Source organism: Apodemus sylvaticus, chromosome 1 (genome assembly GCF_947179515.1).
Source record: "Apodemus sylvaticus chromosome 1, mApoSyl1.1, whole genome shotgun sequence".
Taxonomy (NCBI): Eukaryota; Metazoa; Chordata; class Mammalia; order Rodentia; family Muridae; genus Apodemus; species Apodemus sylvaticus.
The window spans coordinates 120,974,289-121,000,607 of record NC_067472.1 but is presented as its reverse complement, the minus strand read 5'-3'; the positions used below and the strand labels follow the sequence as shown (position 1 = coordinate 121,000,607).

The following is a 26,319-nucleotide window of genomic DNA, read 5'->3' as shown; positions in this document are numbered from 1 at the left end:
CTGTCTGGAACTTTCATGGCTATTTACATGAATGGTATCATGAGGGATATAGAGAAGGATAATCACGCCCAAAATTATTATTCCTATTTTTTTACCTGGCCATCGTATCTCAGATGCAGAGCTCCAGGCCAAAGAGTGCTTCAGAATCCTCCAGAGGCAAAGAGTGAACTAAAATGTAAGTTCTGTGAGAAGCATATGTGTTCTTCAATAATAGCTACAGTAATAAAATGTGACACCTGGATATGTTCATGAAAATTTGATATATGAGATTCTGCCTGCCTGTTGCTTCACACTGCACTTTTCTCAGGCACTGATGACATGGCAAAGATGTTCTATTTGATTTTTGTCATCCTGGTTCTGAAGCTTTCCTTTCTTTTTTGTCTTTTGAGTGACCCCAGGTGCTTTTGGAGAATAAAGGACACAGAAAATTATCTAGGAGATAAAGAGGCTGATTGTTTCTTTTCCATTTATACAAAGCATGGTTATATGAAGAATGATAACATCAGTGAGAATCTAGACAAGCAATTTAAGTGCATCTTTCATTTATTCATAAATGTGCATCAAGCCTTCCAGGAGTGAGTGGGAGATAAGATTCTATATGAATCCTGGCTGTCCATTTCTAGTACAGAATTAAAATTTAATTTATGTTTCATGCTTAGTCATTTTGATAATTATGATAGTTTATGGTGTAGCTTGTTTATTGTCATTTATGAATCACAATCCAGTTAAATGCTGAATAAATGAATCATACTTGTTCTTAAGTTCTTAAAGAGATTCACTTTATATTACAATTTCCATCCTATTTTTTCATGTCATACTCATGTATGCTGCCTAGTTTGTGGGTAAGTGTCTGAGACATCCAGGGTTCCAGGTTAGTTGAGACTGATGGTCTTTCTATGGGATTGCCCTCCTGCTCAGCTTTTTCCCACCTTTCCTTACTTCAACCACAGGGATCCCTGAATTCAGTCCAATGGTTGGGTGGAAGTATCTGCATCAGTCTCTGTGAGCTGTTTGTTGGTACTTTCAGAGGATAACCATGCTAGGCTCTTGTCTGTAAGTACACCATTGCATCAATAATACTGTCAGTCCTTGAATCCTCCATTGAGATAAATCCCAATTTGACCAAGTCACTGGACCTCCTTTTCCTTAAACTTTTCTCCATATTTTCACTGAAGTTTTCTTAGACAGAAACATTTCTTTGTCAGAGAGTCTGACTGTGTAATGGCAATACCTCTGCACAGGTTATGTCCTGTCTTCTACTGGATGTGGACTCTACAATTCCTATTCCCCACTGTCAGACATTTCATCTACAGACACTGCATATTGTTTTCTTATGTTTAGGTATGAAATTTGAATGTATGATCTCTCCAATACTTTTAATGTGAAGATGTATTATGTTTTGGCAAATGCCTTTTCAGCATCTGAGATAATCACATAAATTTTTGAGTTTGTTTGTATGGTAGATTATGTTAATGGATTTTCATGTAGTGAACACACTTTTCATCTCTGGCACACATTTTTAAATTAATGCTCCAATAGCGCTAATAAGTGTTAGATCTGCATCATATGAGAGTTATTTTTGATGTACATCAATAGAGAAATTGCAATAACTCAGTGAACAATTCAAATGGTGGTCTTTGAACAAAGCAGAAATGTTTTCATATTGTTCTCCCACAAGTACCCTACTTTGTGGTAATTTTTTATAAAAAAAGAATATTTGTGGATAGCATAAAATGCATTATCACCATCTTTAATCCCTTACAATAATTTTTCCAGATTAATACATTCCCCCATGCTACTGTGTGCAATCTTTAAAAAAAAACAAACACACAAGTCCACATTGCACTGCTGATATGCTCTTTTACTGATGGCCTTCCATTACATGAGGTTTAACTATCAAAGGGGTACAATTTTCAAAATTACTGATTTCTCAGTCAGCATTACCCCATTCAACATCTGTTCACTGCTTATATTAGGCTTTGTTGTAATTATATCCTAGGCGTAGATCGATATGAAGTGCATTATTTCTCGTATGTGTAAATAATGGGGTTTTATGGGATAAGAAGCTAATTTCTATATAGAGCAATCAAGTTTGAAAATTCAAAATGTCACTTCACTTTCATACTTGGAAGTAGAAGATTCTATGTTGCATTGAACAGAAAATACTCATCAGATAAACTCCAACCCTTTCCACAGATTAAAGAGAAATTCCAGAACTGTTTAGTAGACACTAATCAAGCAGATTAAAAAATGTGGAATCATCAATAATGTCAAAACAAAGCCAACAATATTTTTAAAATGTAAAGAATTACATATTTTATGTAGAAACCATTGACTATAAAATGATTGTATAATAAAAGTTAATGCAAATTAAAGTATAAGATTTCAAAAAATTAAACACAAATATTATTATAGATAGTTTTATTTTGGTGGTTTTTTCCAATTAATGTTTTGTAGATATATAATTTATGATCCATATGTTTAAAGAGTCAATATGACACACACATAGTGTGTATGTGCTTGAGTGTGTGTGTGTGTGTGTGTGTGTCTAATACCACAGTCAAGCTTAAAATACTTAGAAGATTTAGTGGGACTTCTCTGCCCTAAACTCTTATATTTTTATTAATTCCTACCTATCCTATTTGAAACCTGAATTCTGTTCCATAATTGTATATGTGAATTTTTAATATAATCTAGATTATATGGCTTGTGCCCAATTATTATTTTTTAAACATACTATTTTCTAAGTTTATCTAATTTACAGCATAAATCAGGTTTATGTTTTCATCACTGTTTGTATAAAATACATTCTTAGCATAAAGTATTTAAATTAGGAATTTACCTTCCTCAACTCCTGAAAGATCTTTTACTAATTACTTCCCATATGGATCCACATCATTGTTTTCACCCATTAAAAATTTGTTATATAAAGAACACTTATAAAATAGGATAAAATGAATATTTCAGATTATAGTCATTATTATATCATTATTATTATTTAAGTATAATTATATAATATAATTAATTATATATTTAATATTATATTAGTATTAGCATCAAAATTGTTAATATTAATATTAATATCATTAATCATTAAATCAAACAGAAATAGAGACCCTGCAAAAAAGCAAAAAATTCGTTAAAAACACACTTATAAACAAATAGAAAAATAGACATATGCACCTTTACAAACAATAAGCCCATACAAAAATTTGGAAGCTGTATTATAAACACAAAAGAACTGTAAACGTCAACATTTAATCTTCTTAAAACTATGAGACAAAGAATTTTCAAAATGTCACTGAGTTTATGTTGTGTTGGTCATGCACTTGGCATTCAATATTCCTTTTAAACTGTATCAAGTGATTTATTTTAGTATACCTTATAGTGATACAGAATTTACCTTTGAGATTTCTTCACAATTTTAGACATCACTGTATTTTTACCGTTCTCCACAAAGCTGTCCAGTTGGGTGAGTACCATTATTTAAGACAGATTCTGTATTCTAGTTCAGTTTTCTGGACTTTATTTTCCAAAGAAAATCATGTGTCAAAAAGTGTGTGTTTATTTCTATGTCTTCAGTAGCATTCTGTTGATCAACCTCCACCCCCATTAACCCAATTTTATTAATGGTTTGGAGTACAAAGTGAAATCAGAAGGTGATACTCCTTCTAGTTATTTCCTTATTTAGGATTGTTTTAGCTATTCTTTTTATAAATTCTAAACTGCAGTTTGTAAAACAAGTTAGTATTACTTAACATAGCAAACCTTCATAAATCAGGAATTGAAGTGTCTTAATTAGAGAATTCGATTTTCAAAATGCATATCATTATCCAGTACAGAAAGACAGTAACTTTTAACAGACTTACACAATTTCATGTATTTCTGAATGAAAAAAAGAAAAACAAAAATAATGGAGTAAGACTAGAATAAAGTTATTTAAAAAACAAGAAGTTGTAAATTATAGAGAACATAAAACTGATAAGTCAATTCAATACCACCTTCAGAGCCATATATAATGTATAGTTATATAACTATTTACTGAAGTCACAAAGCATTACAGAAAATACAAATGAGACAAAAACAAAAAACTCGTGTACAACACCCTGAATGATATATAACTGTAAAATAAGGTTTTCAAATTCTCCTGCTATACCACTCCTGGGCATATACCCATAGGATTCCCCAGCATGTAATAAGGATGCATGTTCCTCTATGTTCATAGCAGCCCTATTTATAATAGCCAGAAGCTGGAAAGAACACATGCATCCCTCAACAGAAGAATGGATGCAAAAACTGTGGTATATATACACAGTGGAGTACTATTCAGCCATTAGATACAATGAATTCATGAAATTCTTAGGCAAATGGATGGAGCTGGAGAACATCATACTAAGTGAGGTAACCCAGTCTCAAAAGATCAATCATGGTATGTACTCACTAATAAGTGGATATTAGCCTAGAAAACTGGAATACCCAAAACATAATCCACACATCAAATGAGGTACAAGAAGAACGGAGGAGTGGCCCCTGGTTCTGGAAAGACTCAGTGTAACAGTATAGGGCAAAACCAGAACAGGGAGCTGGGAAGGGGTGAGTGGGAGAACACACGGAAGGAAGGGGGCTTATGGGACTTTTTGGGGAGTGGGGGGCCAGAAAAGGGGACATCATTTGAAATGTAAATAAAATATATCGAATAAAAATGTATCAAAGCAGATATATACAATTAAATTATATTTAATAAAAGAGAGAAATTAAAGTGAACATATTAGAAACAGACCGTGTCTGGGCATAACTGAACCAAATAGAACCCAAAGCCAGTAATGCAAAATCCAGTGATTCTGGAGAAAGATTGAATTAGTACACCCTCACAATACAGGTGAAGTTAGAGGAGCACAATCCAAACCAAAAGATTGGTTGTAGTTCTAAACAATCTTATATCCCTCAATTTTGTACAGCTTCAAATAGAAAAATGAAAACATGAACTGTGTAAAATAAATTAATGTAAGAATAATTGTGGTATTTGCACTACCTATAATTGCTTTAGATAGCTACAATTGTTGACACAGACATATTTGGCTACCTATTCTTCATTCCTTTATGAAAGAGTCATCACAGGTTTTAGTTCTCATTATGTATAAAAGAAAAATATTCTAATTATTAGAAAATTCTTATTTCTTTTCCAACATGTTTGGTATTAGAGTTATAAAATCAAGTCATGGGCAGATTCAATGTTGGCTCAGAAATCTTTTCTTATTAATAGATGACACATAGATATTTCTCCATGTTCAGGAAAAACAAGATGGAACTGTAGAAAATTTCAAACATGACAGATCCTCTTAGTATAAAATTTGTATTTTAAAAGATGTTATTAAAAACTTCAAAAGAAAAAAAGGCACATGGTGTTTAAGTTCAGAATACAGTTAAAGCACAGGTCAAAAGAAGATAACAAGTCTAGAGAGATAGGTCAGTGGTTAACAGTACTGACTGCTCTTCAAGACGTCCAGATTTCAGTTCCCAGCAACAACATGGTGGCTCACAACCACCATGGGGTGTAATGGGGTCAAGTCCTCACTTCTTGTGTGTCAGAAGAGAGCATTTCTGGTGTACTCATATGCATAAAATACATAGATAAATCTTTATTTAAAAAGAAGACAACTGAAAACTCTGTAAATGCTTAATTCATTTGTATATTTTAGATACAAGACTTCAAAACAAAAGTTTAAAGTACATATCATTAAATTAAAAAAAAATTATACTTTGAGATTGTTAAACAATTTTGCAGGTCTCACACCCTAATACATCAAAATAATGATCTATGTCAACATATGAATGTGTCACAAAAAATCAAAGAAAACTTTGCTTAACCCACCTTGAGTTTTATTAAAAATTGCCATAAATGTAACCCCTATCCCCCATGATTGGTGTGCTCTGTTTTCAGGGTGACACCTAAGACCATCCACTTGATTTCCTCTGCTTATTTTGCCTTTGAGGAAATCAATAGGAATATTCATATTTTACCCAACATTTCCCTATTAGTTAAGGTTGAATGTAACCTAATTATGGATAATTTGGAAAGTGTTTGGTCTTTGAAAAAAAAAGGAAATTATTCCTAATTACCACTGTACAAATCAGAGAAGATATTTAATTGCAGTTACAGGACCTGTATGGATAACATCTTACAAACTTGGACCAATCCTGTACTTCTCCAGAACTCCAGAGGTAAGTCACAGAGGGATACTTTTAATGAATTATTATCTTACTGCAGTCTGAGATTCTGAGTACCAAAGCTGAATAAAGTTCAGAGAATTAATTTGTATCTATTCTAATCTTTTGAACATAAACTTAACAACTTTATGAAAAATTGACAGCAGAGACAATAGAATGTGAAATGTTTAACCAAAACATTTAGTTTATCTGTATTCGTATAGCAATTTACAAGAAAATACCATGAAGAATCTACATTTCTCATACTTCTAACATGTGCTCTAGCACATTAAGTCTTAGACTGAGCCCTGTGCATTCTGTTTCTAAATAGTGATCATTATGGTCAACACTTTTCAGCTTTACTGTGGTTATACTCATCTCCATCTAAGTGACCAGGAACAGTTTTTTCCTTTCTACCAGATGACTCCCAAGGACAAATCTCTACCACTAGCCATGGTGTCCCTAGTAGTTCACTTTGGATGGAACTGGGTAGGAGTGACCATTACAGATGATGACCATGGAATCCAATTTCTTTCTGAATTGAGAGCAGTAATGGAAAGAAACACTGTCTGCTTATCATTTGTAACTATTATCACATATGATGATATTTTATACATTAAAAGGGCTCAAAATATTATCAACAAATCTTAATGTCATCAGCACAAGTTATGATCGTCTATGGGGATAAGGAATCTCCTGTACAATTGAGCTTCATTCTATGGAAATTTAAAAACATTCAGAGACTCTGGATCAGTGTGTCACAATTTGATATGATCGCAATGATAGGAGATTTCATGCTTAACCCCTTGCATGGGAGTCTTATTTTTTCACATCAGCAGTCTGAGATGTCTGGTTTTAAACAATTTATGCAGACAGTGCACCCATCTAACTACAGTAATGTCATTTCTTTTGCTAAACTGTGATGGACTTATTTTAAGTGTTCTTTGCCACTACCTAGTTGTACAACACTGAAGAATTGTCCAACCAAAACCCTATTTAAATGGTTTTCTGTGCCACCCCTTGGAATGTCTATGAATGAAACATGTTACAACTTATACAATTCTGTGTATGCTGTGGCTCACTCACATCATGAGATGCTTCTGCAACAAGTAGACACAGGTTCAGAGAATGATGGAAAGGTACTGGAATTTAACTCCTGGAAGGTAATAATTCTTACACTGAATGGCATATATATCATAGAGATGGCATTCCTGAAGAGAATCATAAAATCTGATTCCTGTAAATAACATTTATCCTAAATTCATGTATTTATAGACTCTTTCACTGCATAAGATAGCTATCATGTTATTCTTATGTTATGTTATATGAACAATGTTTCAAAGTCAAGATTTCATAAACTAAGTCAGGAAATTTCATCTGGTAGTTCAATCATTCATGAATCTCATGACTTTATCATTGGAATTTTTCTTATAGTTAATGAATAAAATTAAGTAAATGACTTGTCTTTTATTTGAACAAAAAGTTTCTAATAAATATAATTAAAGGCCTCAAACAATTTTAAGTACTCTTTCCATATTTTGAACAATTGACAGGTTAGTTTCCCTATCTTATTATCAAATAACACTTCTAGCTGAAAAAAAGGGATAATTTATCACTACTCTCCAAACATAAAATTTATGTGTATATGTGTTAAATCATTATATACTGTGAGAAAAAAGGTATTTGTAAAGCATAATGAAACTTTAAATATATATGAAAGATATTTTACTTTTTCAGTATTGAATACTTCTGACAAAATCAGATTTAAGAATATATAATAGATATAAGTGATATTACAAACTTTATAATTTCTATTGATATGTATGCATAGTTGAAACTAAAATGCAAATATGTTTTAGATGTTCTCTTTTCTGAAGACCATGCAATTTGTAAATCCTGGTGGAGACCTAGTAAACACGAACCAGGATAGAAACCTGGATGCAGACTATGACATTTTCTATATCATGGATTTTCTAAAAAAAGGAAGGACTTAAATTGAAAATAGGATTTTCTGCTCACTTTCCAAATGGTCAACAATTGTTTGTATCTGATAAAATTATAGTGGGTTAGAGATATCAGGCAGGTAATTTAGTTTTAATTTTAATGATTTGCATGAAGCAAAACTACCTATCATCTTATCTACTTTTGTTTTGTTATGGAATAAAATTTTCACACTCTCTCATTTGTTGATTTTCACCTTCCTAGATTCTCTATCTCTTTCCCTCTCCCTGTCTCTATCTCTCTCTATTTGATCTCTCTCTTATTTGCTTTCTCATAAGTGTTTCACAATATAAAAATCATGTCATTATAAAAAACAATGCAATGTAAATTTTACAATATAATGTGCTATGGTGTGTAAAGGGAAATCTTTTAGTGGTTATCTCTTGTGAATCACTCCAGTGTTTGACACATATCTTAAACTTTTTATTTCTATAAAGTTTCTGATGTTTTCCATACCCTAACCTCCATATGTAGTGTGCCTTGCAGACCAGGACTCAGAAAATACTTTCAGGAGGGAAAGGCTGTCTGCTGTTTTGATTGTTACCACTGCCCAGAAAATGAAATTTCCAACACGACGGGTAAGGATATATTTTTGTAAAGTAATAAAATTGCTTATATCTCCCATATGCACATAGTTTACAAAAGCCCTTTGTAGAAAGGAAAAGATAAATAAAAGAAAATCAGAAATACTGTGATTAGAATTAATATAGTCAGCCAAGCAGTGGTGGCGCATGCCTTTAATTCCAGCGCTTGGGATTAAAAAAATACACAGAGGCAGGCAGATTTCTGAGTTTGAGGCCGGCCTGGTGTGCAGAATGTGTTCCAGGGAAGCTATGGCTATACAGAGAAACCCTGTCTCAAAAATATATCTATACTTATCTATATCTATATCTATATCTATATCTATATCTATATCTATATCTATATCTATATCTATCTATATCTATCCATACCCATACCCATACCCATACCCATTCCCATACCCATACCCATACTCATACCCATACCCATACCCATAACCATACCCTTATCTATATATCATCTCTATCTATCTATCTATCTATCTATCTATCTATCTATCTATCTATCTATCATCTCTATCTCTATCTCTATGTATGTGTATATATGTATATATACATATATGTATACATATGTATATATGTATGATTATATATATGTATGTCTCTTGAACTATATTTTTGTTTCATAATTCTACAAAAAAATGAAAACAATGTTTCTTCAGCGTACTAAAGATTATACATTTCTTATAGTCACATGTTTCAAATTTATTAAATATATAGATAGTTTTCTTTTTGTTTTTGCAGAATCCACATAGTTTTAAAACAATCACTACATGTTAATTGACATTATATTATGTTTTAGAATTCTGAGTTTTTGAATTGTGCTATGGTAGATTAATAGTATCATTGACAGTTTTTATTTTCAATAGCCATCTGGTTCAGATGATTTTGGAGTGCAACACATGGAAATCTCAATAACAATTTCTACTGAAAGGTTCATGTCTAGTATGCACAGATATATCATAATTAAATAGGTAGTTGTATCAATGTTGAGGCTAATTAGAGCTTTGAAAATGAATTTTCAAAATAGTAGTGCATTATGAAGAAGGAGTGTAGAATTAACTTCTGTTTGCAGGGAATAAAAATTGCCAGGCAAATAAATAAAATTTGAAGAGCAAGGCCAGTATGTAAATGGTTCCTTATGATGTGCATGTGAGCATTATGAACATGAAATACATATTTGAGAAATCACACTAAAATATTAACAAAATTTCACTATAAAACCCAGAGACTACAGTAAGAAATAAAAACACACAGATTTATATAAATATAAATTAATAAAACTTTTATTGATTCGAGTGATATTATAGCACATGTATCAAAATTTAAAAAGTTCAAATTTATTGACTTTTCAGTTGGTTGAATACAAGACACTATAATAAATTTTGTTAAATTTGCCTTTGCTCCTATATGTTTTTCTTTTTGCTTCTAAATAGAGTCTTTTCTGATACAGTGCGTTCAGTCTTATTTCCAATCCCTCTACTCTTCTTGGCTTCCTCCCACATCCCTTTCTCCCAGAATCACTCCCTTTCTATTTTATGTTCAGGAAAGTGTGAATATCCTAAAGGAGATTGTCAAACAGGATAGAAGAAGATACAATAATACAAGCCAAGTGTCATCATATCAAGGCAACCAAATAGGAAAAAATGAGTTTCAGGGGCCAACATACATTCTGATATATGTATTTTCCCACTATTAGAAGTCATGCAGAAACTCACACTAGCAGCTCTGCCATATATCCTGTTTACTTGTACAGTCCTACTCAGGCATCTTCATAGATTCTTTAGATTTTGTCACTCTCATGTTAGAGTCCTGCCTGGCTGAAATGGTAGAATATGGTTTGTGTGTGTGTGTGTGTGTGTGTGTGTGTGTGTGATTCTGCATATTCCTTTTACATTTTTCATTTTTTCCTACCCTAATCTCTTAAAGGGAGGGACATAATGAAGATGTCAAATTAAGCCAGTCTCTTCATTCCTGAATCTGGATCTATATACCTGCTTCTATCTGATACTTAAAGATTCTCTGAAAATTCTAGCACAGGGTACTGATCTAGCAATATAATAGTATAAATATGTCCTAGGGTAATATATATACATATATATGTATATATTATATATTGGTAATAGTAAATATTGGTATTATATAGTATTATATAGTATATTGTATAGTATATATTGCTATATATATAGTATATATTGGTATTATATTATTATTCTAGTATATAGTATATAGTATAGTACATATATTATATAGTAATAATATATTATCATTATATTATATTATATATATACCAATATAAGAATATCTATTAGGAATCATTCCTTAATTTTTACAGAAGACTACTATTTGGGATTTGAAAGTTCTCTAGAATATGCATCATTCAAATTATGACCATCCAAGTAGGTTTGGACTCCTTCTTGTGGAATGGGTAACAAGTTAAATGAGCCATTGTTTGTTCATTCCAACAAGTTATGTGCTACCATTACCCCAGAACATATTGCAACCTGGACATATTGTAAGAGCAGAGTTTAGTGGATAGTGTAATGTCTGTTTTATGTTTCCATAGTCTGTAGAATAAGGGTTCTAGCTCATGTCAACCACACCTTTCCATGTTCAATAACCAGAGTCAAAGATTCCATCATCAATGGGGCCATGTTATTAGGTTTCAAATGGTTACATTCTGACCATGCAACAATGTGGGTTATTTACCGATTTTCTTGTCACCTGCTCAGTTAACAACTCAAATAATTTTAACTCAGCACACAGCTTTCATGGTTGCCAAAGAGCACAATATAGCTTCTGTAATCTCCTGTAGCAAATGTGTTCACTAGGGACCTATGCTCATAGCTACCAAAATGTTTTTACTGTGCTATATTTTGCCAAGGTGCATCAAATACCTTCAAATTCCATCTGTTCACACTTTACTCTCCGTCTATAACCCACAACTGATCACTGGCTATCCTGTCTTCTTCTGCCCTGAAAAATAAAAAGGACCCATTCTATTTCCTCATCCCAGTAAGACTCATGCTCCTCTGTCTGTACACTACAACATTATTTAGCCTCTTGTGATCAGTGCATTGTTTGTATTTATAATTTACTTAAGAGTTAATATAAATTTTAAAGTAATGATACTACATCTCATTCCTAGATGTGATTTATTTTACTCAGGATGACATTCTTTAGTTCCATACATTTGTCAGGAAATTTCATTGTGTCATTTTGTTTTAAATAACTAAGTAATACTACATTGTATAAATGTATGCTATTTTCTTTATGCAATCATCAGTTGAAATACATCTACTTCTTTGTAGTTTCTGGCTATAAACAATGAAGACATATCCCATTTTCTCCACATGTTTGATTGCATGAGTTACTACGTGTGTTATTGAACTTAGCCATTTTGACATGTTAAGATGGAATATTAAAATGGATTCAAATTGTATTTTCCTAATGGCTGAGGATGATGAAACTTTAAGTGTTTGAGGCCATTTGAGATTTCTCTCTTTAGAATTCTTTGTTTAAATATGTACTTAAATATTAAATCAGATTTATTTGCTTATCTAGTTTCATTGAGGTCATTCTATATTTTTGATATTAGCCCTCATTTGAATGTTAAAGGGATAAAAATTGTTAACCAATCCTTAGGCTGTGGTGTTGTCTAATACTTGCTGTCAGTTGCTTTAAAGAAGATGTTCAGTTATATAATGACTTAGGATGTGTTGCTGGTCTTAGTGCCTGGCCATTTGTTCTTTTATTCAGAATGTCCTCTCTTGGATAAATACATTCTTTTGACAATTCTCTTACATTCAGTTCCAATGTGTCTAGTTTTATTTTGAGGTCTTTGATCTAACTATACAGGAGAATTGAGTCCAGAGATAAATATGGATATATTTATTGTGCATTCAGACATCCTGTTTAATCCACACCATTTCTTTTTTTTTAATTATTTTTATTCGATATAATTTATTTACATTTCAAATGATTTCCCCTTTTCTAGCACCCCCACTCCCCGAAAGTCCCGTAAGGCCCCTTCTCTTCCCCTGTCCTCCCATCTACCCCTTCCCACTTCCCCGTTCTGGTTTTGCTGAATACTGTTTCACTGAGTCTTTCCAGAACCAGGTGCCACTCCTCCTTTCTTCTTGTACCTCATTTGATGTGTGGATTATGTTTTGGGTATTCCAGTTTTCTAGGTTAATATCCACTTATTAGTGAGTGCATACCATGATTCACCTTTTGAGTCTGGGTTACCTCACTGAGTATGATATTCTCTAGCTCCATCCATTTGCCTAAGAATTTCATGAATTCGTTGTTTCTAATGGCTGAATAGTACTCCATTGTGTAGATATACCAAATTTTTTGCATCCACTCTTCTGTTGAGGGATACCTGGGTTCTTTCCAGCATCTGGCAATTATAAATAGGGCTGCTATGAACATAGTAGAACATGTATCCTTATTACATGGTGGGGAGTCTTCTGGGTATATGCCCAGGAGTGGTATAGCAGGATCTTCTGGAAGTGAGGTGCCCAGTTTTCGGAGGAACCGCCAGACTGCTTTCCAGAGTGGTTGTACCAATTTGCAGCCCCACCAGCAGTGGAGGAGTGTTCCTCTTTCTCCACACCCTCTCCAACACCCGCTGTCTCCTGAATTTTTAATCTTAGCCATTCTGACTGGTGTAAGATGAAATCTTAGGGTTGTTTTGATTTGCATTTCCCTAATGACTAATGAAGTTGAGCATTTTTTAAGATGCTTCTCCGCCATCCGAAGTTCTTCAGGTGAGAATTCTTTGTTTAACTCTGTACCCCATTTTTTAATAGGGTTGTTTGGTTTTCTGGAGTCTAACTTCTTGAGTTCTTTATATATATTGGATATTAGCCCTCTATCTGATGTAGGATTGGTCAAGATCTTTTCCCAATTTGTTGATTGCAGATTTGTCCTCTTGATGGTGTCCTTTGCCTTACAGAAACTTTGTAATTTTATGAGGTCCCATTTGTCAATTCTTGCTCTTAGAGCATACGCTATTGGTGTTCTGTTCAGAAACTTTCTCCCTGTACCGATGTCCTCAAGGGTCTTCCCCAGTTTCTTTTCTATTAGCTTCAGAGTGTCTGGCTTTATGTGCAGGTCCTTGATCCATTTGGATTTGAGGTTAGTACAAGGAGACAAGGATGGATCAATTCTCATTCTTCTGCATGCTGAACTCCAGTTGAACCAGCATCATTTGTTGAAAAGGCTATCTTTTTTCCATTGGATGTTTTCAGCCTCTTTGTCGAGGATCAAGTGGCCATAGGTGTGTGGGTACATTTCTGGATCTTCAATCCTGTTCCATTGATCCTCCTGCCTGTCACTGTACCAATACCATGCAGTTTTTAACACTATTGCTCTGTAGTATTGCTTGAGGTCAGGGATACTGATTCCCCCAGATTTTCTTTTGTTGCTGAGAATAGTTTTAGCTATCCTGGGTTTTTTGTTGTTCCAGATGAATTTGATAATTGCTCTTTCTAACTCTGTGAAGAATTGAGTTGGGATTTTGATGGGTATTGCATTGAATCTGTATAGTGCTTTAGGCAAAATGGCCATTTTATCTATATTGATTCTACCGATCCATGAGCATGGGAGGTTTTCCCATTTTTTGAGGTCTTCTTCCATTTCCTTCTTCAGAGTCTTGAAGTTCTTGTCATACAGATCTTTCACATGTTTGGTAAGAGTCACCCCAAGATACTTTATACTGTTTGAGGCTATTGTGAAGGGGGTCATTTCCCTAATTTCTTTCTCAGCCTGCTTATCCTTTGAGTATAGGAAGGCCACTGATTTGCTTGAGTTGATTTTATAACCTGCCACTTTGCTGAAGTTGTTTATCAGCTGTAGGAGCTCTCTAGTGGAGTTCTTTGGGTCACTTAGGTAGACGATCATGTCGTATGCAAATAATGATAGTTTGACTTCTTCATTTCCAATTTGTATCCCTTTGACCTCCTTATGTTGTTGAATTGCCCGAGCTAGTACCTCAAGTACAATATTGAAAAGATAAGGAGAAAGGGGGCAACCTTGTATGGTCCCTGATTTCAGTGGGATTGCTTCAAGTTTCTCTCCATTTAGTTTGATGCTGGCTACCGGTTTGCTGAATATTGCTTTTACTATGTTTAGGTATGGGCCTTGAATTCCTGTTCTCTCCAAGACTTTAAGCATGAAGGGATGCTGAATTTTGTCAAATGCTTTTTCAGCATCCAACGAAATGACCATGTGGTTTTGTTCTTTGAGTTTGTTTATGTAGTGGATTGTATTCATGGATTTCCGTATATTGAACCAACCCTGCATTCCCGGGATAAAGCCTACTTGATCATGGTGGCAAGAATTTTATTGAGTATTTTTGCATCGATGTTCATAAGGGAAATTGGTCTGAAGTTCTCTTTCTTTGTTGGATCTTTGTGTGGTTTTGGTATCAGCGTAATTGTGGCTTCGTAGAAGGAATTGGGTAGTGTTCCTTCTGTTTCTATTTTGTGGAATAGTTTGAAGAGTATTGGTGTTAACTCTTCTTTGAAGGTCTGGTAGAACTCTGCACTGAAGCCATCTGGTCCTGTGCTTTTTTTGGTTGGAAGACTTTCTATGACTCCTTCTATTTCTTTAGGCATTATGGGACTGTTTAGATGGTCTAGTTGGTCCTGATTTAATTTTGGTATTTGGTATCTGTCAAAGAAATTGTCCATTTCCTCCAGATTCGCCAGTTGTGTTGAGTACAGGCTCTTGTAGTAGGATCTGATGATTTTTTGGATTTCCTCAGTTTCAGTTGTTATATCTCCCTTTTCATTTCTAAGTTTGTTAATTTGGATACTTTCTCTGTGCCCTTTGGTCAGTCTGGCTAAGGGTTTATCTATCTTGTTGATTTTCTCAAAGAACCAGCTCCTGGTTTTGTTGATTTTTTGTATGGTTCTCTTTGTTTCTACTTGATTGATTTCGGCCCTGAGTTTGATGATTTCCTGCCTTCTACTCCTCCTGGGCGAAATAGCTTCTTTTTGTTCTAGGGCTTTCAGGTGTGTCATTAAGCTGGTAATGTATGCTCTCTCCATTTTCTTTTTGGAGGCACTCAGGGCTATGAGTTTTCCTCTTAGCAGTGCTTTCATTGTGTCCCATAGATTTGTGTATGTTGTGTTTTCATTTTCATTGTGTTCTAAGAAGTTTTTAATTTCTTTCTTTATTTCTTCCTTGACCAAGGTATCATTGAGTAGAGTATTGTTCAGTTTCCACGTGTATGTGGGTTTTCTGTTGTTTCTGTTGCTATTGAAGACCACTTTTACTCCATAGTGATCAGATAGGAGGCATGGGATTAGTTCTATCTTCTTATATTTGTTGAGGTCTGTCTTGTGACCAATTATATGGTCGATTTTGGAGAAGGTACCATGAGGTGCTGAGAAAAAGGTATATTCTTTTGTTTTAGGATAGAATGTTCTATATATATCTGTTAAATCTAATTGGTCCAAAGCTTCAATTAGTTTCATTGTGTCCCTGTTTAGTTTCTGTTTTCCTGATCGGTCCATTGAGGAAAGTGCAGTGTTGAAGTCACCCACAATTATTGTGTTAGGTGCAATGTGTGCTTTTAGTTTTAATAAAGTTTCTTTTACGAAAGAGGGTGCCCTTGCATTTGGGGCATAGATGTTCAGGATTGACAGTTCTTCTTTTTGTATTTTTTCTTTGACCAGCAAGAAGTGTCCCTCAGGGTCTCTTTTGATGACTTTGGGGTGAAAGTCAATTTTATCTGATATTAAAATGGCTACTCCAGCTTGTTTCCTGAGACCATTAGCTTGTAAAATTGTCTTCCAGCCTTTTACTCTAAGGTAGTGTTTGTCTTTGACCCTGAGGTGTGTTTCCTGTAAGCAGCAAAATGTAGGGTCCTGTTTACGTATCCATTCAGTTAGTCTGTGTCTTTTTATTGGGGCATTAAGTCCATTGATGTTAAGAGATATTAAGGAATAGTGATTGTTACTTCCTATCATTTTTGACATTATTTTTTAAATTTGAATGCTTAACTTCTTTTGTGTTTGATGAAAGGTTACTATCTTGCTTTTTCCAGGGTGAAGTTTCCCTCCTTGTATTGGTGTTGTCCTCCTATTATCCTTTTTAGGGCCGGGTTTGTGGATAGATATTGGGTAAACTTGGTTTTGTCATGAAATATCTTAGTTTCTCCATCTATGGTGATTGAGAGTTTTGCTGGATATAGTAGTTTTGGTTGGCATTTGTGTTCTCTTAGAGTCTGCATGAGATCTGCCCAGGACCTTCTAGCCTTCATAGTCTCAGGTGAAAAGTCTGCTGTGATTCTGATAGGTCTTCCTTTATATGTTACTTGGCCTTTTTCTCTTACTGCCTTTAGTATTCTTTCTTTGTTTAGAACATTTGGTGTTTTGATTATTATGTGACGGGAAGTATTTCTGTTCTGGTCCAGTCTGTTTGGAGTTCTGTAGACTTCTTGTATATTCATGGGCATCTCTCTCTTTAGGTTAGGGAAGTTTTCTTCCATAATTTTATTGAAGATATTTGCTGGCCCTTTAAGTTGTAAATCTTCACTCTCATCTATGCCTATAATCCTTAGGTTTGGTCTTCTCATTGTGTCCTGGATTTCCTGGATATTTTGGGTTACAAGCTTTTTGCATTTTGCATTTTCTTTAACTGTTGAGTCCATGGTTTCTATGGAATCTTCAGCATCTGAGATTCTTTCTTCTATCTCTTGTATTCTGTTGTTGATATTTGCATCTCTGTCCCCTGATTTCTTCCCAAGGCTTTCTATCTCCAAAATTGTCTCCCTTTGAGTTTTCTTAGTTGTTTCTACTTCTGATTTTAGATCCTGGATGGTTTTGCTTAGCTCCTTCACTTGCATGTTTGTGTTTTCCTGTAATTCTTTTTTTTTTTTTTGATATAATTTATTTACATTTCAAATGATTTCCCCTTTTCTAGCCCCCCCCCACTCCCCGAAAGTCCCGTAAGCCCCCTTCTCTTCCCCTGTCCTCCCTCCCACCCCTTCCCAGTTCCCCGTTCTGGTTTTGCCAAATACTGTTTCACTGAGTCTTTCCAGAACCAGGGACCACTCCTGCTTTCTTCTTGTATCTCATTTGATGTGTGGATTATGTTTTGGGTATTCCAGTTTTCTAGGTTAATAACCACTTATTAGTGAGTGCATACCATGATTCACCTTTTGAGTCTGGGTTACCTCACTTAGTATGATGTTCTCTAGCTCCATCCATTTGCCTAAGAATTTCATGAATTCATTGTTTCTAATGGCTGAATAGTACTCCATTGTGTAGATATACCACATTTTTTGTATCCACTCTTCTGTTGAGGGATACCTGGGTTCTTTCCAGCATCTGGCAATTATAAATAGGGCTGCTATGAACATAGTAGAACATGTATCCTTATTACATGGTGGGGAATCCTCTGGGTATATGCCCAGGAGTGGTATAGCAGGATCTTCTGGAAGTGAGGTGCCCAGTTTTCGGAGGAACCGCCAGACTGCTTTCCAGAGTGGTTGTACCAATTTGCAACCCCACCAGCAGTGGAGGAGTGTTCCTCTTTCTCCGCACCCTCTCCAACACCTGCTGTCTCCTGAATTTTTAATCTTAGCCATTCTGATTGGTGTAAGATGAAATCTTAGGGTTGTTTTGATTTGCATTTCCCTAATGACTAATGAAGTTGAGCATTTTTTAAGATGCTTCTCCGCCATCCGAAGTTCTTCAGGTGAGAATTCTTTGTTTAACTCTGTACCCCATTTTTTAATAGGGTTGTTCGGTTTTCTGGAGTCTAACTTCTTGAGTTCTTTATATATATTGGATATTAGCCCTCTATCTGATGTAGGATTGGTGAAGATCTTTTCCCAATTTGTTGGTTGCCGATCTGTCCTCTTGATGGTGTCCTTTGCCTTACAGAAACTCTGTAACCTTATGAGGTCCCATTTGTCAATTCTTGCTCTTAGAGCATACGCTATTGGTGTTCTGTTCAGAAACTTTCTCCCTGTACCGATGTCCTCAAGGGTCTTCCCCAGTTTCTTTTCTATTAGCTTCAGAGTGTCTGGCTTTATGTGGAGGTCCTTGATCCATTTGGATTTGAGCTTAGTACAAGGAGACAAGGATGGATCAATTCGCATTCTTCTGCATGCTGACCTCCAGTTGAACCAGCACCATTTGTTGAAAAGGCTAGAGATTTTTGTGTTTCCTCTTTCATGAGCTCAGCCTGTTGACCAAAGTTCTCCTGTATTTCTTTAAGAGATTTTTGTGTTTCATCTTTCATGACCTCAGCCTGTTGACCAAAGTTCTCCTGTATTTCTTTAAGTGTTTTTTTGCATTTCCTCCTTGTTGGCTTTTGTATTCTCCTGGATTTCTTTCAATGATTTTTGTGTTTCCCTTGCAAGGGCTTCTAACTTTTGATCCATTTTCTCCTGAATTTCTTTAAGTATGTCCTTCATGTGTTCCTGTACCAGCATCATGACCAGTGATTTTAAATCCAAATCTTGTTTTACTGGTGTGATGGGGTATCCAGGACATGTTGGTAGAGGAGAATTGGGTTCAGATGTTGCCATATTGCCTTGATTTCTGTTCGTGACGTTCCTGCGTTTGCCTTTTGCCATCTAGTTCACACTGGTGTTAGTTTTTCTTGTCAGTGCTGGACTCACCAGTGCAAGCTGCCCCTTCCCAGTTGGCCTCTGGTGCACAGCTTACCTCCTGCGCTGCTTGTAGACAGGGTGCTGCTGCCCAGGCTGTTCAGATCCCAAAGCAGGCACCCGAAGGCTCCTGCTGGGGCCCGCTGGATTCACTGGAGCACACTGACTTCTCCCAGCTGGCCGCCCGGAAACCCAGCTAGCCACTTGCAGGACTTGGAGATGTGGTGCTGCCGCCCAGACTGATCTGGGCAACAGAACTCCCAACCAGGTTGGTGCACACAAGGCTAGCCTAGCTGCTCAGGCCCTGAGTCTAGGCAAAAGCCTGGCAGGCCAATGTCGGTGCAAAGTTCCCCTCAGCTGTGGGTGTTAATTGGGTGTGTCAGGTGGCTAGGATGGTGGCGTGCGCGAGTTCCCTGAGAGTGCTAGGAGAGTCTGCTTGGCTAACAACCTCCTGGCTGGGTCAGCACACAGATGGCCCAACGAGCAGCCCAGGGCCTGGGGGCAGTCCAGGGCCTGATCGTCTGAGACCCCTGCTATGTCCTCCTTGGGCTAAGCCTGTTAGCTGGTTTGGTTTTGCCTGCTAGGTCTCTCTGGCTTCCCGTAGGCAAAATGGCGGTGGTGCACAAACTGGCCCGGATAAACAACCTCCTGGCCGGGTTGGCACACAGATGGCCCACCGAGCAGCCCAGGGCCTGGGGGCAGTCCAGGGCCTGACCATCTGAGACCCCTGCTATGTCCGCCTTGGGCTATGCCTGTTAGCTGGTTTGGTTTTGTCTGCTAGGTCTCTCTGGCTTCCCGTAGGCAAAATGGCGGCGGTGCACACCGGCCCGAGCAAACAAGCTCCTGGCTGGGTCGGCACACAGATGGCCCACCGAGCAGCCCAGGACCTGGGGGCAGTCCAGGGCCTGACTGTCTGAGACCCCTGCTATGTCCACCTCGGGCTATGCCTGTTAGCATGTTTGGTTTGCCTGCTAGGTCTCTCTGGCTTCCTGTAGGCAAAATGGCGGTGGTACGCAAACGGCCCGATAAACAACCTCCTGGCCGGGTCGGCACACAGATGGCCCACCGAGCAGTCCTGGGCCTGGGGGCAGTCCAGGGCCTGACCGTCTGAGACCTCTGCTATGTCTGCCTTGGGCTATGCCTGTTAGCTGGTTTGGTTTTGCCTGCTAGGTCTCTCTGGCTTCCCGTAGGCAAAATGGCGGCGGTGCGCGGTGGCCCAGGCAAACAAGCTCCTGGCTGGGTCGGCACACAGATGGCCCGCCGAGCAGCCCAGGACCTGGGGGCAGTCCGGGGCCTGACCGTCTGAGACCCCTGCTATGTCTGCCTCGGGCTATGCCTGTTAGCCGGTTTGGTTTTGCCTGCTAGGTCTCCCTGGCCTCCCTTAGGCAAAATGGTGGTGGTGCGCGCACCGGCCCAGGAGGAAAAAAACCTCCTGGCCGGGTTTGCACCCCGGTGGACCCCCGATCAGCCCAGGGCCTGGGTGCAGGCCAACGCCCGTCGGGCTTAGACCCCCGCGATGTTGGTCTCGGGTTATATTTGCGTACCTCAGTCTGATTTCTCTGGTGACCAAGAACCAATATGGAGCCCTGGTAACTGACTGGCGGGAGGCAGAGTTCTGATGTGGCTTCTGTGTGGTGAAAGGCACCGTAAATTCGCCGCTGCTTGCAGCCTGGCTGGCCAGCGATAGCCAGTGGTCGTGGGCGCCGGGTCTGCCTGGACCCTGTCCGCTTGGTTCTACTGCTGCTGGCCCTTCCTCTGGACCAGCCGCTGCTGCTGCTGCTGCTGCTGCTGCTGCTGCTGCTGCTGCTGCTGCTGCTGCTGCTGCTGCTGCCACCGCTGCCCCCCACACCATTTCTTAAAGAAGGCTTTTCCCCCAATGTGTACTTCAGGATTCTTTATGCAATATTAAGGTTCCATAGGTATGTGAATTTATCAATGCATCTAGCTTTATGCCAGTATCATGCATTTTGTAGTTCTATATTTCTGTAGTACAACTTACAATCAGTAATGGTGATTCATCTAACAGTTCTAATATTTTTCAGGAAATTTCGGGTAACAAATGACACTAAGAAATGTTCCTTCAATATCTGTAAAATTTTAAAATCACATTTTGATAGGTTTGTTTGAATGTTGAAATTGGAAAGATGTTTATTTTCCTGTTATTCAACTTATAATAATACTTTGGAAGATCTTTCTACACCTGATAGTACTTGAATTACTTCCTTCAAACATATGAAGATCATTTTTCTCGTATGATTTTCATTTTTCATTGTTAATTCATAGTTTCTAAAAGATATTTTACATTATTTGAGTTCATTATGAAAGGTTTTATTTCTCTAATTTCTTTTTCAGTAATTTGTAAATAGGGAAACTACTAATTGTGTGTGTGTGTGTGTGTGTCTTGTATCCAGACATTTTGCTGCTAGTTTATATCAGCTTCTCTATTTATAATAGAAAATAATAATTTATTTTCTATAATAATACTAATAATATAATTAATATAATAATAATAATTTATTCATCTTCTATTTAGGGTTGCATTTTTAAAAATAATTTCATCTGTAAAGGATGAAGTACTGTAATGAATAGGTAGTGAAATAGTGAATGTGAGTTGGTCCTGATTTTAATTAATTAGTTAATTAATTAATATATTTATTTATTTAATCTCAATGCTGCACTCTTTCTAGTCCCAATATCAAAGAATCCCTACCCCTACCACCATCCGCTTCAGGGAGGTAGGCTCCCTCCACCCGGGCACAAAATGTTTCTACAGGGTTATGCACATCCTCTCCCACTGAGACCAGACAAGGCAGTTATGTAGTTTGAGCTGCATGACTGCTATATATTTGAAGTGGACCTCGGCCCACCTCATGTAAGCTCTTTAGGTGATGGCTCAGTTTCTAAATTCTTGTAGGGGGATCAATGGAGGAGTGTACTCCTTTGATCACATCCTTATCAGAATGTGCTGTCACATGATTTTTTTGATCTTAGCCATTTTGATGTGTATAAGATCAAATCCCAGGGTCATTTTCATTTGCACATCTCTGATGAGTAAGTATATTAACTTTTTTCAATGCTTCTCAACTATTTGAGAGTGCTCTGTTAAGAAATCTCTGTACCTCATTTTTTGATGTCTAACTTCTGGGTGTTCCTTTTTTTGGAATTAATTTAATTGGTAGATTTTTATTGAATATGTCCTTTATTTACATTTCAAATGTTATCCCGTTTCCTGATCTCCCCCCCCCCATTCTTTTTTCCCCTGCTTCTACGAGGATGTTCCTGCACCCAATCCAGATCCACTTACTCTCCCTCGATTTCCCTTTGCTGGGACATCTACCATGCCTTCATAGGAGGACCTTTCCTCCCATTAATACCTGACAAAGCATTCTTCTGTTGCAAATGCAACTGGAGACATGTGTACCTTTTGGTTGATCGCTTAGTCCCTGGGTGCTCTGGGAGGTTCAGTTGGTTGATATTGTTGTTTTTCCCATGAGGTTACAAAACCCTCCAGCTCCTTTAGTCCTTTTTTCAAATTCCTCTATTTGGGACCATGCACTTAGTCCAAAGGTTGGCTGATAGTATCTGCCTCAGTATTTGTAAAGCTCTGGCAGGGCTTCTGGAGACAGCTATATCAGGCTCTCTTCTGCAAGAATTATTTATTTATTTATTTATTTATTTATTTATTTATTTATTTATTTATTTATTTATTTATTGGTTTTTTCGAGACAGTGTTACTCTGTGTAGCCCTGCCTGTCCTGGAACTCACTCTGTAGACAAGGCTGGCCTCGAACTCAGAAATACACCTGCCTCTGCCTTCCAAGTGCAGGGATTAAAGGCGTGTACCACCACCGCCCATATAAGAATTTCTTGGCATCCACAAAGTATTGGGATTTTGTGACTGTTTATAAGATGAATTCCCAGGTAGGACAGTCCCTGGATGGCGTTTCCTTCAGTCTTTGCTCTACACGTTTTCTCCATAATTGCTCCTGTGAGTATTTTCTTCCTTTTGTCAGAAATACTGTAGCACCCACCCTTTGGTTTTCCATCTTCTTGAGCTTCATGTGGACTGTGAATTGTATCTTGTTTATTCTTGGCTAATTTCTACTTATTAGTGAGTACATACCATATATGTTCTTTAGTGATTGGGTTACCTCACTCAGAATTATGTTTTCTAGTTCCATCCATTTGCCTAAGAATTTCATGAATTAATTGTTTTCAATAGCTGAGTAGTACTCCATTGTATAAATATGCCACATATTCTGTATCTATTCTACTATTGAAGGACATCTTGTATATTATAGATAAGAACAGTCTGTCATATGTGGAGTTGGGGAAGACAGTTTTGCAATCTGTAGCCTGTCCTATAGACAGTGTCCTCTTGCCTTATAGAAGCCTTTCAGTTTCATGAGGTCCTATTTACCAATTGGTGATCTTTGAACTTGGGGCATTGATTTTCAGTACAATAAAACATTTTTCCTGTTCCAATAAGTTCTAGGCTATTTCCACCCTTCTCATACATTAGATTTAGTGTACATTGTTTGTGTTGAGGTCCTTTATCCATTTGAATTTGAGTTTTCTTCAGGGTGACAAAAATAGATAAAGTTAGAGCAACACTATTTGTATTCTTACACTTACAACCACATTCAAACACACACAAATGTAAACACACACATGCATATAGACACTCACATATACACTAATTAGTATATGCTTCACAGGGGAAGACAATTCTACTCACTCTCTATATTCTTTCATTATCTGTAATTCTCTACTATAGAATTTTGCTTGATGCTCCTTCCTTTCCCAAATGTATCATAATTTTGTTTTTGTTTTCAGTAAGCTCAGGCTTACGAAGCCCTTTATGGTGAGATGTTTATGTGTGCTACGTGCAACTTTCCTAGAAAATACACGTTCATATAAAATTCACCATTCCTCTAGTTTTTAAACTCTTCAAACCATTTCTTTCATAATTTTCTAGACTTAACTGAGGAATTAATTTTCTAGATATGCCCATTGAACTGAACTCCAATACTCTAATTTTTTATTGACTATCATATTCTCTAATGAAGTCTCTTTCAAAGGTAAGTTGCCATAATGAATGGTAAAAACTGAAAATATTTGATGTGTAAGAACAAATGTGTAGAACAGAGACAGGGATTATAATGGTTTAGTAAAATGCTGGCTGGACATTCTTTTCTGAGACATGGAGTAATAGAGTATCTATTTCCAAATATCTCATTGAAACCACATGGAGAACCACACTTTTTGGTGACACATTCCCTTTAAGTTCGTTTGCATAATATAGACATTTCTAAATGAATGTGTTTGATATATGAATGAGCAATCTAATGCATATTATTCTGGAAACAAAAATATTCCACAGTGCAGTTTTGGTGTTGAAAATATAATAAATGTTTTTAGTATATTAGATAAATATAAACAAAAGGTTGTTTAAAGAATAGAAGCATTAGAAATTTGGATCACATGTAAAAAGCTCCCATATTTAAGTTAACATCCAAAAAAAGATGCCTGTCTAATTAAATTATGATTTTCGTTTTCTCTTTTTTTTTTTTTTAATTAAATATGTTGTCCCTTTTCCTGGTTTTCCACTTCCCAAAAATTCTATAAGCCATCTCCCCTCCCCCAGTTCCTCAATCAACCCTCTCCCACTTCACTGCCCTGTAATTAGCCTATACAACAGAATCAAGCCTTTATGGGACCAAGGGTCACTTCTCCCTTTGATATCAAACAAGACCATCCTCAGCTGCCTATGCTTATGAAGCCATGGGTAACTCCGTGTGTACTCTTTGGTTGATAGTTTTGTCCCTGGGAGCTCTGAGAGTCATGGGTGGTTCATATTGTTCCTCCTATGGCCCAGCAAACTCAGCTCCTTGGATTCTTTCTCTAGCTATTCCTTTGGGGGCTCTGTACTCAATTCAATGTCTGACTGAGAGTGTCCCCTCTTTATTTGTCATGCACTAGCACAGCCTCAGAGGTGACCACTATATCTGGTTCCAGTCAGGAAGCACTTGTGGGCAACTATAATAGAGAATGGGTTTTGTAACTCTTAATGGGATGGATCCCTTGGTGGTGTAGTCTGTGGATTGTCTTTCCTTCAGAATCTGCTCCACACTTTGTCTCTGTATCTCCTTCTGTGGATATTTTGGTCCCCCTTCTACGAAGGACCAGTGTTTCCATACTGCGATCTTCCTTCTACTTGAGCATCATATGATATGTTTATTGTGTCTTTGCTATTCTTTGCTTCTGGGCTAATATTCACTTATCAGTGAATGCATAGCATGTGTCTTCTTTTTTTTATTTTTTATTTTTTTTTATTCGATATGTTTTTTATTTACATTTCAAATGATTTCTTCTTTTCTAGCCCCCCACTCCCCGAAAGTCCTGTAAGCCCTCTTCTCTCCCCCTATCCACCCACCCACCCCTTTCCACTTCCCCGTTCTGGTTTTGCACTGCCTCCACCCAAGCACCTCAGCCTCAGCTGTCTGTCACAGATTCCTCTGCCAGCATGTGTGTTCTTTTGTGATTGGCTTACTTCACTCAGGATGTTATGTTGCAGTTCCTCCCATTTGCCTACAAATTTCATGAATTCCTCACATTTTTAGCTGATTAATATTCCATTGTGTAAATGTACCACATTTTCTCTATTCATTCATTCATTGAGTTTCTAAAACATGAGTTTAGTGTTTCTTGTGATTATTCTGCAAAAATACATCTGACAATTCTTCCCTTCCTCTACTAGACATGGATCAATGTGTGAAGTGTCCAGAGGATGAGTATGCTGACACAGATCAAACTAATTGCCTTAAAAAGGTTGTGATCTTTCTAAATTATGAAGAACATTTTGGAATGGTTCTAGGTGGCTTGGCTGAGTTCTTC

General features: G+C 36.9%; 1 pseudogene; it reads left to right on the top strand.

Moving 5' to 3' along the window:
- Positions 1 to 327: 327 nt before the first annotated feature.
- On the top strand, positions 328 to 26,319 carry LOC127686123 (vomeronasal type-2 receptor 116-like; annotated as a pseudogene).